Source organism: Vulpes lagopus, chromosome 4 (assembly GCF_018345385.1).
Source record: "Vulpes lagopus strain Blue_001 chromosome 4, ASM1834538v1, whole genome shotgun sequence".
Lineage (NCBI taxonomy): Eukaryota > Metazoa > Chordata > Mammalia > Carnivora > Canidae > Vulpes > Vulpes lagopus.
In genome coordinates, this window is record NC_054827.1 from 108,800,102 (window position 1) to 108,816,606 (window position 16,505).

Consider the following 16,505-nt stretch of genomic DNA (forward strand, 5'->3'; position numbering starts at 1 on the left):
TAACAGTGGGAGGGAAGTATTTCTAGCCCCACATTACAGGTAGCAAAACCGAGTCTCAAAGAGGTAGTTTCCTCTCTGACATTGCATAGCTAATGCATGCTAGAGATGGGCTCTGAACTGTCTATCTCACTCTGAAGTCTGTTCTTTACACTCCTTTACCTCAACCCAATGCTTGGGGGTCTTTGTCCTGACAACTCAACACTATGGGCTTTTTCATGAAGTTTTTGACTCAAACATTATCACCCAGAAAGATAACTCAGCAAATGTGGAAAATGTGACTTCACAAAAAATAATATCATTTTCAGGGCACCTAGGTGACTCCGTGGGTGAATGTCTGCCTTCGGATCAGGTCATGATCCCGGGATCCTGGGATCAAGTCCCATGTCAGGCTTCTGCAAGGAGCCTGCTTCTCCCTCTGCCTATGTCTCTGCCTCTCTCTGTGTCTCTCATGAATAAATAAATAAAATCTTTTAAAAAATTATCATTTTCAAAAACAAACATCCAACCACAGAGGATATCAACGTGACTGGTAGTGCTTTACAGAAAATATCAACCTAAGCAGTAAGGACACTTCCAAATATGTCTGGAACCAGGATGGGGAATTTGTTAGGAACTATACTCATTTGGAGGCAAAATTCAAAATAGTAGTCTTGTTATTTTAAATCCTGCTGCACAGGTAAGAAGGGTAACTTATACATTTGCTTTTTATTCCCTTTGCCTGTTTGCTCCAAGGATGGATTTCCTCCCAAACTTTAACTATAATTGTAACTTATACACCTAGATTTCATTTTTTAAGGGAGAGACTACACATAAGTAGGTTTGTATGGATTATTCAAAAGCATACCCTAGAAAAGTGAGCCCTAGGGGACAGGATTGGACCTGGTTTATCTCTACAGCCCAGTTGTGCCACCAAGCACACTAATTAGTATAAACTGTGTATCCAAGAATCCTAGAACAGGGGATCCCTGGGTGGCTCAGCGGTTTGGCGCTTGCCTTTGGTCCAGGGTGCGATCCTGGAGTCCCAGGATCGAGTTCTGCGTCAGGGTCCCGGCATGGAGCCTGCTTCTCCCCCTGCCTGTGTCTCTGCCTCTCTCTCTCTCTCTCTATCATGAATAAATAAATTAAAAAAAAAAAAAGAATCCTAGAACAGGAAGTTAAAAAAGACTTCCTTTTGGACCCAGAGCAATCCTAAAGCACTTCAACAATGGGTTCAAGAAATATTGACAGATCACATCATCCTTTACTTTTCCTCCATGTAAAGTTCTTATTTCTAAATCAGAACAATGGGAAGCTAAGGGAAAGGGAAGAGGAGAGAAGAGAAGGAAAGGGGTGGGTGTGGTTGGAGAGCCCTTCTGTCTGCCTCTACAATGCCCTGATTTGGATAGAGACCAGGGTTTGCCCAACCCTGACCCAATAGCCAAATCCAACCTGTGGCCTGTTTTTGTAGGGCCCATGAGCTAAGAATGTTTTTTACCTATTCAAAGCGTTGGAAAAATTCAAAAGAATGCTGATATTTTGTGACATGCAAAAAAATTAAATGAAATTCAATGTTCAGTGTCCATAAATAACATTATATTGGAAGTCAGCCACACTCTTTGATTTACGCATTTCTATGGCTGCTTTCATGCTACAAGAGCAGAGTTGAATCATTGCAACAGAGACCATATGGGCCACCAAGCCTCAACTATTAACTATCTTGGCATTTTATAGAAAAATGGTTGCTGACCCCTGGCATAGACAATCAGTTGGGAAAGAACAGTTGAGAAAAGTCAAATATGAGTATAAATAACTGGGGGCTGTGGACATTAAGGGGTAATCTTCCCAACTATTTAAGCTAAGAAGATTCACTCTTGGAGAGTGGGCTATGTGGGTGGCTTGGCAGCACCATAATGATCACCTGTCCAAATGTCCCCTACCTGTGCCCCTGAAGTGCCCAATATTTCATAGTTGTCCATAAAGAAGGAGGAAGTATTGTGACGGCTTGACCCACATCTTCCCTTCCTCCTACTTCTTCACATTCTATTTTCTGAGTGGTTGTCAGAGGAACGCTGAATCCTGCTGTCGTCTTTCAGAACCCAGAAGCAGTTCTGACAGTCTTGGCACCGTCAGGCATTCCAAGTTCCTATCTCATCTCTGCAGCTGCCTGCTCCTCATTCAGTCAGGATGTGCTCCTCTCAATGATGCATTTGTTCTTTCATCCGTCTCTCCTCTCTCTCTCCCAATCACCCCTCCCCACACACACACACTTCCATTGGATAGAGAGAAAAAAAAACCTTTCAGCTTCTTGCCAAGTCTAATAGAAAATCCCTTTCATAAACAGAGCTGCCTTTGTCATCTGTAAAAGTGTGGCTGTCCCTCCTTCTGGAAAGTAATAGTATTGTTTTTCCGCATGGACTACACATTATGTGCATGTTTGTGTGTGTGTGTGTGTGTGTTTGTGTGTGTGTGTGTGTGTGTGTGTAGCAGAAGGGAATGAAGGAGAGGGTTCTAGGGAGATAGCACCACAGAGTAACCAAACACAAAACATAATGTCAACCTATAAAATTAAGATATGGGATTCCCAAGTCAGTCACTTTCATTTGGGGACACTAGAGTGTGAGGAGACTGGGAGGTCCTTTCTTATTCATCGTCTAAGACAATTTCATGATCAAAAATTCCTTTGAAAAAAAAAGTGCCTAGAACAAAAAAAAAAAGTATAAAGAGAGAATATAGTAAAATGTTAATGATGCTAGGCTGAAGGGAAAAGATATCAATGTAAAGGAGAACTCACTGACACAGAGAAAATCACAATGAAGCCTGATGTAGCAAAGATGAATGAGCTACTTTCCATGTCCAATTTTTGGAGGGTCAATCAGAAAACATCACTTGTAAAAACTTAAAATTGTGTTTTATAATATTCCTCCTTTTGGTCCAAGAACTATAAACTGAATACAGTTGACTCTTCCCCTCAAGAATGTTCAGTCATTTCCTGAACATCACTTTTTAAAGAGAAAAGAGGTCTAAACCCATATTGACTCCAAAAAACATAGACCAGTGGGTTTGTTTATTCTCATATCACACCTCCATTGTTCTCTCTCTCTCTGCCCCCATCAAAGTAGAATGCATATAGAGAATTCTAATTAATTGAAACATTGAACGATTAAAATATTTCTCTAACAGAAAAATACAGACTTCAGCTAAGAGGGGCAACTGAATAAATACATACATCTCCACTACTTCATTACATTATATTACGTTAAAGTAACAATGAGAAGATCTTTAAAATAAGTAAATAAATAAGCCATAAGGAAAAGAAAGAAAGAAAGAAAGAAAGAAAGAAAGAAAGAAAGAAAGAAAGAAAGAAAGTACAATACCTAGAGCATTTAGGAAACTGGAAAGCAGAAAGTATAAGTGGTACCTGACAAAGCCCAGGAAGGTAGAACCCTAAGCCAGCAATGGGAAAGCAACCATAATGCCCCAAATGCTCAAGAGCTGGCAGTATAATTTGCCTCTGGATGCAAAAATAAAGGGCAAAGACAAAATTGAATTCTATTTAAGTCGCAGGTATAGCCCAGACAGTCTACCGACTCCTTAAGGTGGCAGCACTCTAGAGGTTTCTCTTCTCAGGGTAAGATGTGGTGTCTCGGCAGGAGCTCTCCATACATAGATTGCTGAAAACACTAGCAATAAATGGTCATTCACATAGTGAATATGAGATCTCCCACTTCTCCTCCTATTTGGTTATAAAAAGGATAGCAGACACTCAGGCAGGAGATAAGAAGATTCTTCTCTGGAGAGGATCTCACCAACCCTAATGAAAAAAGTCTAAAGATATAGGTACTGGGGTAGACAGGCAGGTAGTTCCCAGAAAACTGACATAGCCAGATCATCTTCCAAGGAAGCCCATAAACACAGAGCTTCTAACAGCTTTTAGGGGCTCCATTTATTAACAGAAACAGGCAGCTAAGGGTCACCAGACATCTGAGGAAAGCTTCTAACATGAAAGGCAGAGACCAGAGTAAACAGACAAATAAAGCCACTATGTGAGGAGATAAAACCCATCATGAGTATCCTCAAAGAGATAAAAGCTGACTATTATCTTCATGAAACAAGAACTCAGTCCAGAAAATAAGATAGTTCTTTAAAATTAAAGATACGAGAGCAGAACTTTTTAAAAATCCTCATTAGAAGAGTAAGAAGACAAAGTCAAGTATAATGAGTTTGGCTTTATTTGGGGGAAAAATAGGGACAGGGACAGGAGAACAGACAGAAAAAGAATGGACACCAAAAAGAGAAGAAGCAGCAGTAGCAGCAGCAGCCGGGGAGGAAGAGAAGGAGGAGGAAGAGGGAAGAGGAAGAGGGAGGAGGAAGGGTAGGGGGGAGGGGAAGGAAGGAGGAGGAAGAGGAAGGAAAACTGTTCCCACAGTTTAAAGACACAGCTTCCCATATTGAAGCAGATGAAAATAAACACACACCAAAGCACATCACCTCGAAAATTTGGAAGAGAGAGAACAAAGAGAATATTCCAACAGTTTCCAAGAGGGAAAAAAAATTGATTTACAAAGGATGAAGAATCAGTGTGGTTTCAGGCTTCCCAATGGCAGCACAAGAAATAAGAGAAGAATGGAGTAATATGTTCCAAATATGAAAGGAAGAATTATTTCCAATGAAGAATGCTATGCCCCACCAATAACAATGTATCCCTTACCAGGAAGTTATTGGAAGATGTGTGGCACCAAAATGAGAGAGCATTAAAAAAAACTAAGAAAGATATGGCATCTAGGAAATGGGCGTTCAACCCAATAAAAAAAAAGGCCAAACAGAGCAGCTGGAGTGGCTCAGCAGTTTAGCGCCACTTTTGGCACAGGGCATGATCCTGGAGACCTGGGACAGAGTCCCACGTCGGACTTCCTGCCTGGAGCCTGCTTCTCCCTCTGCCTGTGTCTCTGCCCCTCTCTCTCTCTGTGTCTCTCATGAATAAATAAATAAATAATTTTTTAAAAGGCAAATCAATTTTCACGTTTATCGTATTTCCCAGGTTGACAATAGCACAAGCTGGCCAGAGACAACTACTCCATGTCACAGCAAAAACAAGCTCTAGGAGAGAAGACTCTAAGCACATAAAATTTGTAGAATGCTTGGTGCTTTAAGGTTACTAGAGCAGAAATAAGCAATGGAGAGAGCTTAAGGGTGATTTAACTACATAGAAGTCTAAAACAACTCAGAAACAAATTATTAACTTCAGAGAAAGCAAATATTACACCAGAAGGGAAAATTTATCATAGCATATATATCATAGCATATATATATACGTATATATATATATATATATATATGGCTGCTATGAATAGCATTTATTTAAAGTCATAAAAATGTAAATGCTGAATATTGATCTAACCAAAGCAGTGTAACTATTTGGGGAGGATGAGGTGAAGGGGAGGATGAGAAATGTGCCAATATAAAGAAAAGTGAAAGGAGAAATTACAAAATGCTTAAATCCTCCAGAATGGAGAAGTAACAGAATAAGCATATTATTTAGAGATATGAAAGCTATTCAAAGAAGTAGCTATGACAATCGTAGGTGACTGCTTCTGAAGAGCACAGAACAGGGACACCAGAGGCAGGAGAATGTTAGGATTTTTAATAAGCCTTACAGAATCACTTGACCCTTGTGAAAAGTTCTAGCTTCAAAGTCAATTTTTTAAAAATCTCCAAGCACACACATATATGCAGAGATAAGATATACCCAAAACAGAAAAGCAAACCCATACCTAGAGAAAAAGGAAAGTCAAGGAAGTAGTTTGGCTGGAATAAAAAAAAAATGAGAAGGCATCATGGAAAATGAGAGAAATCAACATTACAAATAAGGAGACCTCAAAGCATAATTTTCATCCTTCCAACACTGCCCACGGCTCTCTCTCGACTTTAGAAGAGCACACTTGGACTCCTGGTGACCACCCTTCCTGCTGCCCCTACTGTTAGCACCAGAATAGTGTTTGCCAACATTTGCATTATAGGATTTACTTCCACAGGTGTTGTCATCGAATAGTTGATTAAAGATATGGAGCAAGAAGCACAGTCATGGTGATGGAAGGGAGAGGAAGAGATAGTATTTACATGTCGTACAATTCATACCCATGAAGAAATCCACAAAGACCAACTGGTTGACTAATGTTTGATGGGTGCTGACCCAACACCTGGAACTGGTCGACTGGTATAGTTAAAGAGATCTCCCCCACCCTGGCCCTTTCTCCCTCATTACACCAACAAAGGGATGGATTTGGAAGGATGGGAAACCCCTCTCACAGGCCCTTGTCTGAAGGAGGGATGTGTCCATCGGAGATTTGTTTGAAAATGTCTCAGAAGTTCCCTCAGAACCTCTGCAAATGCCTCCTAACATCAAAAACTTCATAAGCTGTGTCTCTTTCCCTGCTGAAACAATCCTTTTAAGGGAAGACAGCCTTAAATCAATTCTTCTCACCAAACTGAAAAGTTTTGACACTGATGAAGGTAATTCAAACAAGACGTGGTGGTCTTCCCTGGGGCATAGTGATGCCAATCAACAGAGGTTTGTATTTGTTTTTTCCCAGAAAAAGAGATTTATTTCTTTTCATTGTTCTAGGCTTGCCCGACATTTTTTAATTGAGATATGATTGGCATATCACATTGTGGAAATTTAAGATGCACAATCTATTGATTTGAGTATTTACATATTGCAATATGATTATGACAGTAGCTTTAAATGAACACATCTACTACACCACATAATTATCATTTATGTTTTGTGGTGAAAACATGTAAGATCTAGTCTCTTAGCAACTTTGAAGCATATAATAAAGTATCATTGGCTACAATCATGCTGTATATTAGATCTGTAGAACTTACTCATCTTCAAGTTTCAAGTCTGTACCCTTTGACCAACATCTCCCCATTTCCGTCCCCCCTCCATGGCCAGGCTGGGGCACACTAGAAAAGTTCCTCTCCAATAACCCGTGAGGCTCACTCCTCTTTCCCACATTCCTATGTTCACTGTTGCCTGTAAATTCTGATCACATATTCCTTTGATAGAGACATTTATATTGCTGATTAGTTATAGTCAAGTGGCTCTTCCTGAGGCTACAGGAGGCAATCCATTGCTTTTCATTAAATGTCAATTTGATTAATTTAACTATGAGATCAATGCTATAGTTTTTATCTCTGGATTCTTGTGGGGAGGTCCCATGGACTGCTTGAAGAACCTAACCCCTCTATACCTCTGACTCGTATGACTCTGAACAAGGACTTAACTTTCTCATCTGTGAAAGGGAAACATCGTTCCAAGGCCGTCATGAGTCTGAAATGAAATTATGACCATCAAAGTCCTAGCCTATAGTCAATATGCAGTGCTGAATAGGATAATCTAGTTCCTTTCCCTGAGGCCACACTATATGGAGGATCCTAAAACAACAACAGCTCCAGGGAACGGGATAAACAGAAGCCTCAAATTCGGCTATTCAAAAGGCAATTGAGAAGTCCCAATGCTCTGCTCCTCCACCCTGCCGGACAAATGGTCCCTTTTGTCTGTAATCCTAGTTCAGAGCCATGGGTCTCCTTCCAGCTGACTCACAAAGCCAAACCAAGCACTTTAAGCCAATTCCTTTTTTAAAGGGGCAACTGCTCAAATGATGTGCAGTGGAAGCGGTTTCAGGTGTTCTGGGGGTCCTATCAGGGCTATTGGGGGAGGTCCCTTTCCACATTAGAGTTTTTTCTGCAAACATCTGTACCTCATAAATATTCTGCTACATGGGAGACAGCAAAGGGAAACAGATCAGCTATTATTGCAGGTTGATGGAAACTGTGTCTTCTCCAAGTTTTGCATTAGAGCCAAAGCTTAAGTACCAAACAATAGTTGTCAAGAACCTCACTTAAAAGTCAGGTATTTTTTTTAAGATTTTATTTATTTATTCATGAGAGACACAGATAGAGAGGCAGAGACACAGGCAGAGGGAGAAACAGGCTCCACGCAGGGAGCCCAACATGGGACTCAATCTGGGGTCTCCAGGATCACGCCTTGGGCTGAAGGCGGCGCTAAACCACTGAGCCACAGGGGCTGCCCTAAAAGTCAGGTTTTAAGTGACTAGGTCTAGACCTTCTATGCAAGCCTTGCAAAGGGTAGAGAGCCAGTTTTACCAGTGTAGACTATTATTTACTCCCCAGCTTTATTTAAAAAGAAGAAAATTTCACTGGGGGCTTGAAGCAAGGACTTTTTAAAAAAGGGGTATGTGCTATATGTACGCCCTCTTCACACCTTTCCCATAGAAAGGGAAATGCTTTCCCCTCATTTTAAGACAGGTGAGCTGCATGAAGACAAGCCTCACAACAACCACCCCCCACCCTCCAGGGAGACTGACAGGTGCTCCTGAAAGTTTAAAGAACTCTGGGACTGCCATGCACATCTGAGTAAAGTCCAAAGGGAAGCAGATTGGACTGGAAGAATCAGGTGGAAAGAAGAAAGAACTGAATTGGGAGTGGCCCATTCTTCAAGTCCAAGGATGGACAAAGGTGTGTGTTTTCCAAATGCCAAATATGGACTCCACCAGAGGGAACTAGCCTAGATCTTTAAAGAGACTGCCCCCAAAAAGCTTCCTACCAGTGGTTAAGGCAATCTCATCAGGAAGAGGCTGCACTGTGCAATCAGAGGTCAATGGTAGGGGCATTATAAGTGGCTATCCAGAAAAGGTATTACCTAAGTTAGTGAACTGTAGCCAGAGACTCTTACTAGGGAAATCTCTGAGGAACCCACAAATAGGTCCCCTGAAAAAGGATTGGCCACTGCACATCTGACATCCCAGAAGGGGATGGTGAATGCAGTTGACCTATTCAATAAGACCCCCTTATTTCTCCTCTCTCCTCACCCCTTAGTCAACCCTAGAAGGTCTGGAAGCTACTACCAAGAAGGTATATGAGGGGGACATACAGACACGGAACACAACATCTTCCTCTGCCTTTCTCACCACAGATTTCTCAGGCTGAGGCTGTAACAAAGAGGGAGAAGGATGAGGAGGTTTTCTACCAATATATTTTATGAAAATTTTCAGACATACAGCAAAAGTCGAAAAAAATTTACAGCCAATAACTGTATACCCACCACCTAGCTTTCTCACTGATCTATCCATCTGTCTATCCATTCATTATTCCATCCTAGCTTTCATGCATTTCAAAGTGAATTGTAGACATCAGTATCCATCTCCTAAATACCTCAGCATGCACTAGCTAGAGTTCAGTACAGTTTTTGAGTCTTGACAAATGCATACGTATAACCCAAACTCTTACTGAATAAAGAACATTACCATAACCCCCAACAGTCCTTCTCCTGTCCCCCCTTACTCAATCCACACCCATAGACTCAGATCTTTCTCAAGCATAGATGGGGTTTGCCAAATTGCAGAATTCCATGTAAATTAAATGATATAGTAATGACTCTTCATTTTGGCAAAATGTTTTTGATATTCAACCCTATTGCTGAGTAGTATTCCACAGATGAATTACAATAGTTTGCCTATGCATTCTCATGGTTATGGACACCAGGACTGTGCCCAGTTTTCAGCTGTATAAATAAAGCTATTATGTTATCCTCAAATCCTGTTTTTTTAAATATACATTTTCATTTATCTTGAGTAAATACCTAACAATAAAGTGACTGGATTTATAGGGTAAGTGTATGTTTAGTTTTATAAGGAAATTCCAGGAACTTTCTAAAGAGGTTATAGTTTATATTTCCACCAGCAATATGGGAGAGTTTCAGTTCCTCCACATTCTTGCCAACATTATTGTTTAATATTGTTACCATTTGGTAAGTGTGTAGTGGCATCTCATTGTGGTTTCATTTATACTTCTTTGATGAGTAATGATGTTGAGTACTTTTTCCCATTTGCATATCATCCTTACAAAATGTCTCCTGAAATCTTTTCTTCTTCTGGAGCGCGGTTTTTGTTGTTGTTGCTGTTTTTGTTTTATCTTTTTATTATCAAGTTATAAAAAATCTTTACATACCCTCCAATCTAGTCCTGTCATAAAATGGATTTATAACTATTTCTTCCTAGTCCGTGGCTTGCATATTCATTGTCTTAATGTATCTTTTGATTAGCAGAAGTTTTTACCAACTTTTCTGCTAGAACCTGTGTTATTTGTTATTAGGTATATTTTTCAAAAAAATTGTTTATTCCAACAACATTGTTTAATTTGTCACCTTAAAGCTGTTCATACTAGTCTCTCTTCTTTCAGGTTTTATATATTTATTCAAAAAGTGATTCAACTATGGAATGATGCATTTTTTAGCACTATGAAATCCAATGTCTTGAAATCCTTTCTCCCTGTAGTTCTGTTTATTATAATTTTATAATCCTGTAGAAATTTTCTGTTTTGAACTTTTTTAATGCATTCAGGTATTTTGCATGATGTCCGATGCATTCCATAATAAAGGTTACAATGAAGTAGTAGCTATGACCATAACTGTTTTGTAATCTAAAAATAATAACTTTCTTTTCTGTACCTGCAGCTATGGAGTTATCAGGTAGTAACTGTCCACTGTAGGGAACAAGTCATCTTTTCCCATCAATTAGTATATCCAGCTGAGGACCTGGATAGGCCTTCACAAGCTGGGTAGCATCATCAGCCTTCCATTTACTTTGATCTATTCCAAAATATCCAGTAGAATCTTTTTTTTGTCCCAAGGACAGAGCACTGGGCTGCAAATTGGAGCAAAAGCTGACACAGATTTAGACTTTCCAGGATTCTTCAAAGCATAAATCAGAGCTCTGTGGCCTCTCCTGGAGTGGCCAGAAATAGACATCCTTTGGGGGTCTACTGGAAAATTGGCATTTATGAGTTGGGAAAGCTTCTCAGTTACATAAGAGTACATTCTGTAATTAGTTTTCCAAGGATCTTCAGTGGCATCCACGTAAAACCCGGCACCAATGTCAAAGTCCCAGCTCTCATCTTCTTTAATATTGCAGCCATGAGGGCTGACATCTGGAGCAATGATGATAAGGCCATGTTCTGAGGCAGTTTGATGATAACCAGACTTTGATATAAAATTTTGTTCCATGTTAGTGAAACCAGACAGCCATATAACACAGGACATTTTCCAGTTTCTGCCTCTGCTGGTAAGTAGATGGCAAATTTCATTTTGCAGTTCAGTTCAACACTTCCATGTTCAAAAACTTCCTGCAATCCTCCAAAGCACTTGTTGCTGGAAGTCTGTTTCAATGACATTCTTCTCCTGACCAATAATCTACTTGCTTTTTGGTTTGCACCAAAGGATGGGTGGCAGACAGGGAAATGAGCCACAGCCAGAGTAGAAAGATGGAGCCTCATCATCTAAGCTTGTTCATAATACTCTTTTATCCTCCTCATGTCTGTAGGACCTGTAATGAGAACCCCTATTTCACTTCTGATATGGAGAATTAGTGATCAGAGTAGCTAGCGGTTCACTAATTTCAATCTTTTCAAAGAGCCAACTTTCACTTTGTGAATTTTCTTTCTTTTCTGTTTTCGTGTGTTCGACCTCTGCCCTTTTATTTTTATAATTTCCTTCATACTACTTCTTTTGGGTATTTTTTTTTGCTCCTCCTATCCTCTTCAGGCCATTGATTTTAGACCTTTCCCCTTTTCTAATATAAGCATATATGGCTATAAAGTTCCCTCTAAATGCTACTATAGTTCTATTCTACAAATGTTACTTTGTTGTATTTTTATTACCATTCAGATTACAATGTTTTATGCTTTCTCTTGTGACTTTCTTTTCCTTTGGCCCATGGATTATATTTCATCTTCAAATAGTTGAAGCTTTCTTATTACTGATTTCTATTTAATTCTATTGTGGTCTGGGAACATACTATGTAGGATTTCACTTTGATTTAAACTACTAAATCTTTTTTAATCACCCAGACTGTGATCTTTGCTGGTGAATACCATATACACTTAAAACATATGTGTATTCTCTGGTTGTTGTGTGTAGTCTTCTATAAGCTCAAGTAGGTTGATAGTATTGTTCTGATCAACTATGTCATTACTAAATTTTGTCTAGTTGATCTATTGATTGAGAGATGGGTATTAAAGTCACTAATAAAAATTAAGGATTGTCTATTACTGCCTCTTTTGCTTCATGTAGATTGAGGCTCTGTTAGTAGGTACTTGCTCTCTTTTATCTCTTTTTTTCAAGTTTTTAAAATTCTAGTCAGTTAACATATATGGTAAAATTGGTTTTAGGTATAGAATTTAGTGATTCATCACTTACATATAACACCAAGTGCTCATCCCAAGGAACTTACTTTTTTTTTAATGTTTATATCATCCTAATGAATTGACTCTTTTATTACCATGAAAGATCCTTCTTTTTCTTTATGACCTGTAGCACATTTAATATAGCTACTCTAAACTTCTATCCCTTTGTTTTCATAGTATATTTTTACAATGTATTTATTAAACCTACCTATATTTTTATATTTAAAGTGAATTTCTTATAGACAGCATATAATTGGGTCTTGGGATTTTTTTTAATCAATTCTGGCAATCTTGACATGTTAATTGGAGTGTGTAGTCCATTAACATTTAATGTTATTAAATATTTATTTACTGGGCAATTGAATAGTGTGATTAGATTTAGGTCCATCGTTTTATTATTTGCTTTGCTATTTCCCTTGTTTTCTGTTTGTGCTCCCAGCTTTTTGTCCCTGGTCCTTTTTTCTCTTACTTATTTTGGAATATTTAAATATTTTTTATGATTCCATTTTAACTTATCCACTGAATTTTAGATATGTCTCCTTTAATCATTTCTCATTGATTATTCTATGCATTAAAATATGTAAGGGAGGATAAGTTTTAACTTGCATGAGATTTTTAAATTTTGCAATTAAATAGGACAGGATTTCTTAAACCTCACAACTGTTCAGAAAAAATATGGGATGACAAAGACTTCATCCAATGGATGGGTAAGAATGAATTCCCAGAGCAACTCTGAAGAGTGAAGGAATGAAATAAACCATTTCTGACTTCTCCTTACACTGATCCACTGCACTCAAGAAATTTTGTATACTGTTTTTTTTTTTTTTATAATTGTTACAATCACTACAGCTATTCTCAGATGAGAAAAGAAAAGCAGTGGAAGCTGATAGTGAGAAACCAAGAAGGATTGAGAGCTGCCTTTATGCCTCATTTTACCTTTTGAGAAACATCATCAAAATGATAGTTTTCCACACAGAAGACCAAAGGGTTTTCCCTCTATTATGCTTCCTATTACATTCTGGATGGAAAACATATTTTTCTTTCCATGGGAACCTGTTAGAGATATTTGGGAACAATGCCAGCTCTAGACCAAGTCTGTTATGAGTGGAAATGGGTTTCATTTCCTTGCTTTTCACATTTCCCTTTTGCCAGCCAGGAAAGAGGTGAAAAAAACTGACATTAGTTGAACCTCTACTATGGTCCAAACTCTGTGTATGGACTTTTACACATTATCTCATTCAATCCTCAGAACTACACTATCAAGTAGTTACTATTACTCCTGTCATTTTACCCAAAACAGAAAGCTCACAGAATCTAGGTACTGTGTCTAAAACTAACTTGGAAGTTACCAATTCATCAGGAAGTTAAAAAATTGGCATGTAAATAGCATTTCTAGAAATTTCTCCTGAGGCAATTCTTACACTGATGTCCAAAAACATTCACAGCAATATTTTCCACAAAGTTGTTTATAATAATGGAAAACTGAAAGCAGCCTAAATGCCCATCATTAGAAGAACTGGGTTAGTTATTATATTATTATTCCATATTATATAATACTGCACAGATGTTGACAGAGAACATTAAGTTATAAAATTACATGAGCCCAAGAGACATGTTCAAGAGTATTCATCATGTTTGTACATAAACACAAATGAAGGAAAAAGCACAGGTTATCTATAAGAATGGTAAAGGGGGAAAGAATGGAAAAGGATTTGTACTTTTTATATGCTCTAGAATTGTATGGTGTCATATATAAACTGTGTAACTTTTATAAGTATGTTTATAGTCAGCATGGTTAGTAGAAGGCAAAAAGATGACAGTTGCTTTAATAGAATCCTTCCTATTGCTGCAGCTCATTTCTATAGCCAGAACCTTCTCAGACCCTGAAGAGGGAGAACTCTATAACTGGAAGACAGCAATATTGATGCTGGTGGCATAGGACTGGAGAAGGTAGATCTGAGCAGCCCAATTAGGCAGCAGCCCTGCATAGCAACCTCAGGAAACCTAGCACTTGACCAGTGTTCAATAAATGAGTTGAATCAAAAAGGAAATCCATACCAGTTGTGACCTTGGAAATAAAGGTTACTTGCATCATCAATAATAAGGTATAGGTAACATATAATGAAAGAAGCCATTTATGTTCTCAAGATTAGCAAAAACTTTAAAGCCTAACAATACCAAGTAAAGCCAAAACCAAAACAAGCTGTCCAATGTTGCTTACAGAAATACAAATTATCTCAACCACTTTACACAATTCGTCGATGCCTGGTAAAGTTGGAGACAAGCTGCATCACATGTTAGCAATGCCACATACATAACAGATATTTTCAAGAGACCTATACAGGAATACATATGGCAGTTGTATACTACTTACGGTATGCTATGTCCATATGATTTAATATTAGGGAAATCAAATGGGCTAGAGCTACATATTCCAATATGGATAAATCTTGGAAAGATAAAAATGAAGACAGGGAGCATCAGCTATATATGTAATGTTTCATTTTGCCAAAAAAAGGGGGGAGAAGTAGGGGGACACTAGATAATAACACAAAAGAAAAATAAAAGAATCTGAAATATATGTAGAAAAATATCCATATTTTTGATTCTTTGATGATGGATCCATGAGTGTTGGTGACATTAATCTCTGTATTTTCTTTATTTTTGAAGAATTTAATAGGAAGAAAAAAGAGAAAAGAAATAGGTAAGAGTAATTCTGAGAAAATACATCAAAATTTTAATGTGATTATGTCTAAATGGTAAGATTCTAAATGATCTTAACTTTCCTTTGTATATTTTTCTATGTGTTATATTTGTACAAATGAAACGTATTTCATTTATAACAATAAAATGGGTTAAAGTTGATATATACAATGTCTGTGCAATATGATGAAACTATATGAAATACAGATACAGCAAAAAGAACCAAAAGTAGACTAAGATATTAACAGTTGTTTATCCTTGGAGTTGGAGTGATCAGTGACTTTTTGCTCATACTTTTCTCTGAATATCAATTTTTCTATAGTGGAAAAATACAATATTTGTGAAAGTTGGCTTACATAAAATGCTAGAAACGGGATGCCTGGGTGGCTCAGTGGTTGAGTATCTGCCTTCAGCTCACGGAGTGATCCTGGAGTTCTGAGATGGAGTCCCACATCGGGCTCCCTGCATGGAGCCTGCTTCTCCCTTTGCCTATGTCTCTGCCTCTCTCTTTCTGTGTCTCTCATGAATAAATAAATAAAATATTTTTTTTAATGCTAGAGTTTTTTTAAAAAGATTTATTTGTTTGTTTGTTTGTTTATTTGAGAGAGGGAGAGAATGCAAGTGGGGGAAGGGGCAGAGGAAGGAGAGAGAGAATCTCAAGCAGACTCCCCACAGAACATAAAGTCCCACACTAGGCTCAATCTCACAACCCTGAGATCATGACCTGAGCTGAAATCAAGAGTTGGATACCCAGCTAACTAAGCTACCAGGTGCCCCATGGCTAGAGGTTTTAAATGAAAAGAAATTCAAATAATTTTTTCCAACATCATAAAATGTTCACAGTCCTAATGGTAAACTAAGTTATATAAAAAAAAATCTGTTCTTAAAGAAAAATTGAATTAGAGCCAGATAATTTTTAAATGAAGTCTGGTATGATAGTGCAATTTATATTGATATTCTGTGAATGCTAAGCTCTGCTAATCAAAATATTGAGTTAAATAGCATGAGCTATTCCCTAAATAAATCCTATGAGTGGGGGTTATTGGCCAAGGGGGAACAGAAAGTCCTAAGTGGCCCAGTGACCTGAGTTATCTCTATGGAGAAGGAAGAATGAGTCATTTAATCAACGCTGTGTCTTTTATAAATCATCAGGAACTCTCCTAGGAAGCCTTTAAGAGATAGATTCCTTATTACCACTGATATATGTTCCAATTAAATTGTTCACATTGCCCTCCTGGGACTGCCCAGCCTGAAGGGAAAGAAGATGTGACCCTAGCCTTCCAACTCCCACCATCAGTGAGATTCTTGCATGTTAGGAGGGCCCATGACCAACCTGTTGGCTAAAATTTGTAATAGAAAATGATGGCACTGCCCCAGCAATCTTGAAGCTCTGCTCTAGAATCAGTGCAAAGCTCTGACAACCTTAGGATTTCCTTATAGGAAGGAAATATAGGTGCAGATAGGTGGCTTCAAATAGAAGAACAATGCTGTCTTCCTGGAGGAAAAAAAAGGTTCTTTACTGGAGGAAAAGAATCTAGAATCTACCACCCTCTCTGACA

At 38.3% G+C, this 16,505-nt stretch overlaps 1 pseudogene; it reads right to left on the reverse strand.

The window, feature by feature from the left end:
• Window positions 1-10,346: 10,346 nt before the first annotated feature.
• On the reverse strand, window positions 10,347-11,232 carry LOC121488849 (annotated as a pseudogene).
• Window positions 11,233-16,505: the final 5,273 nt, after the last annotated feature.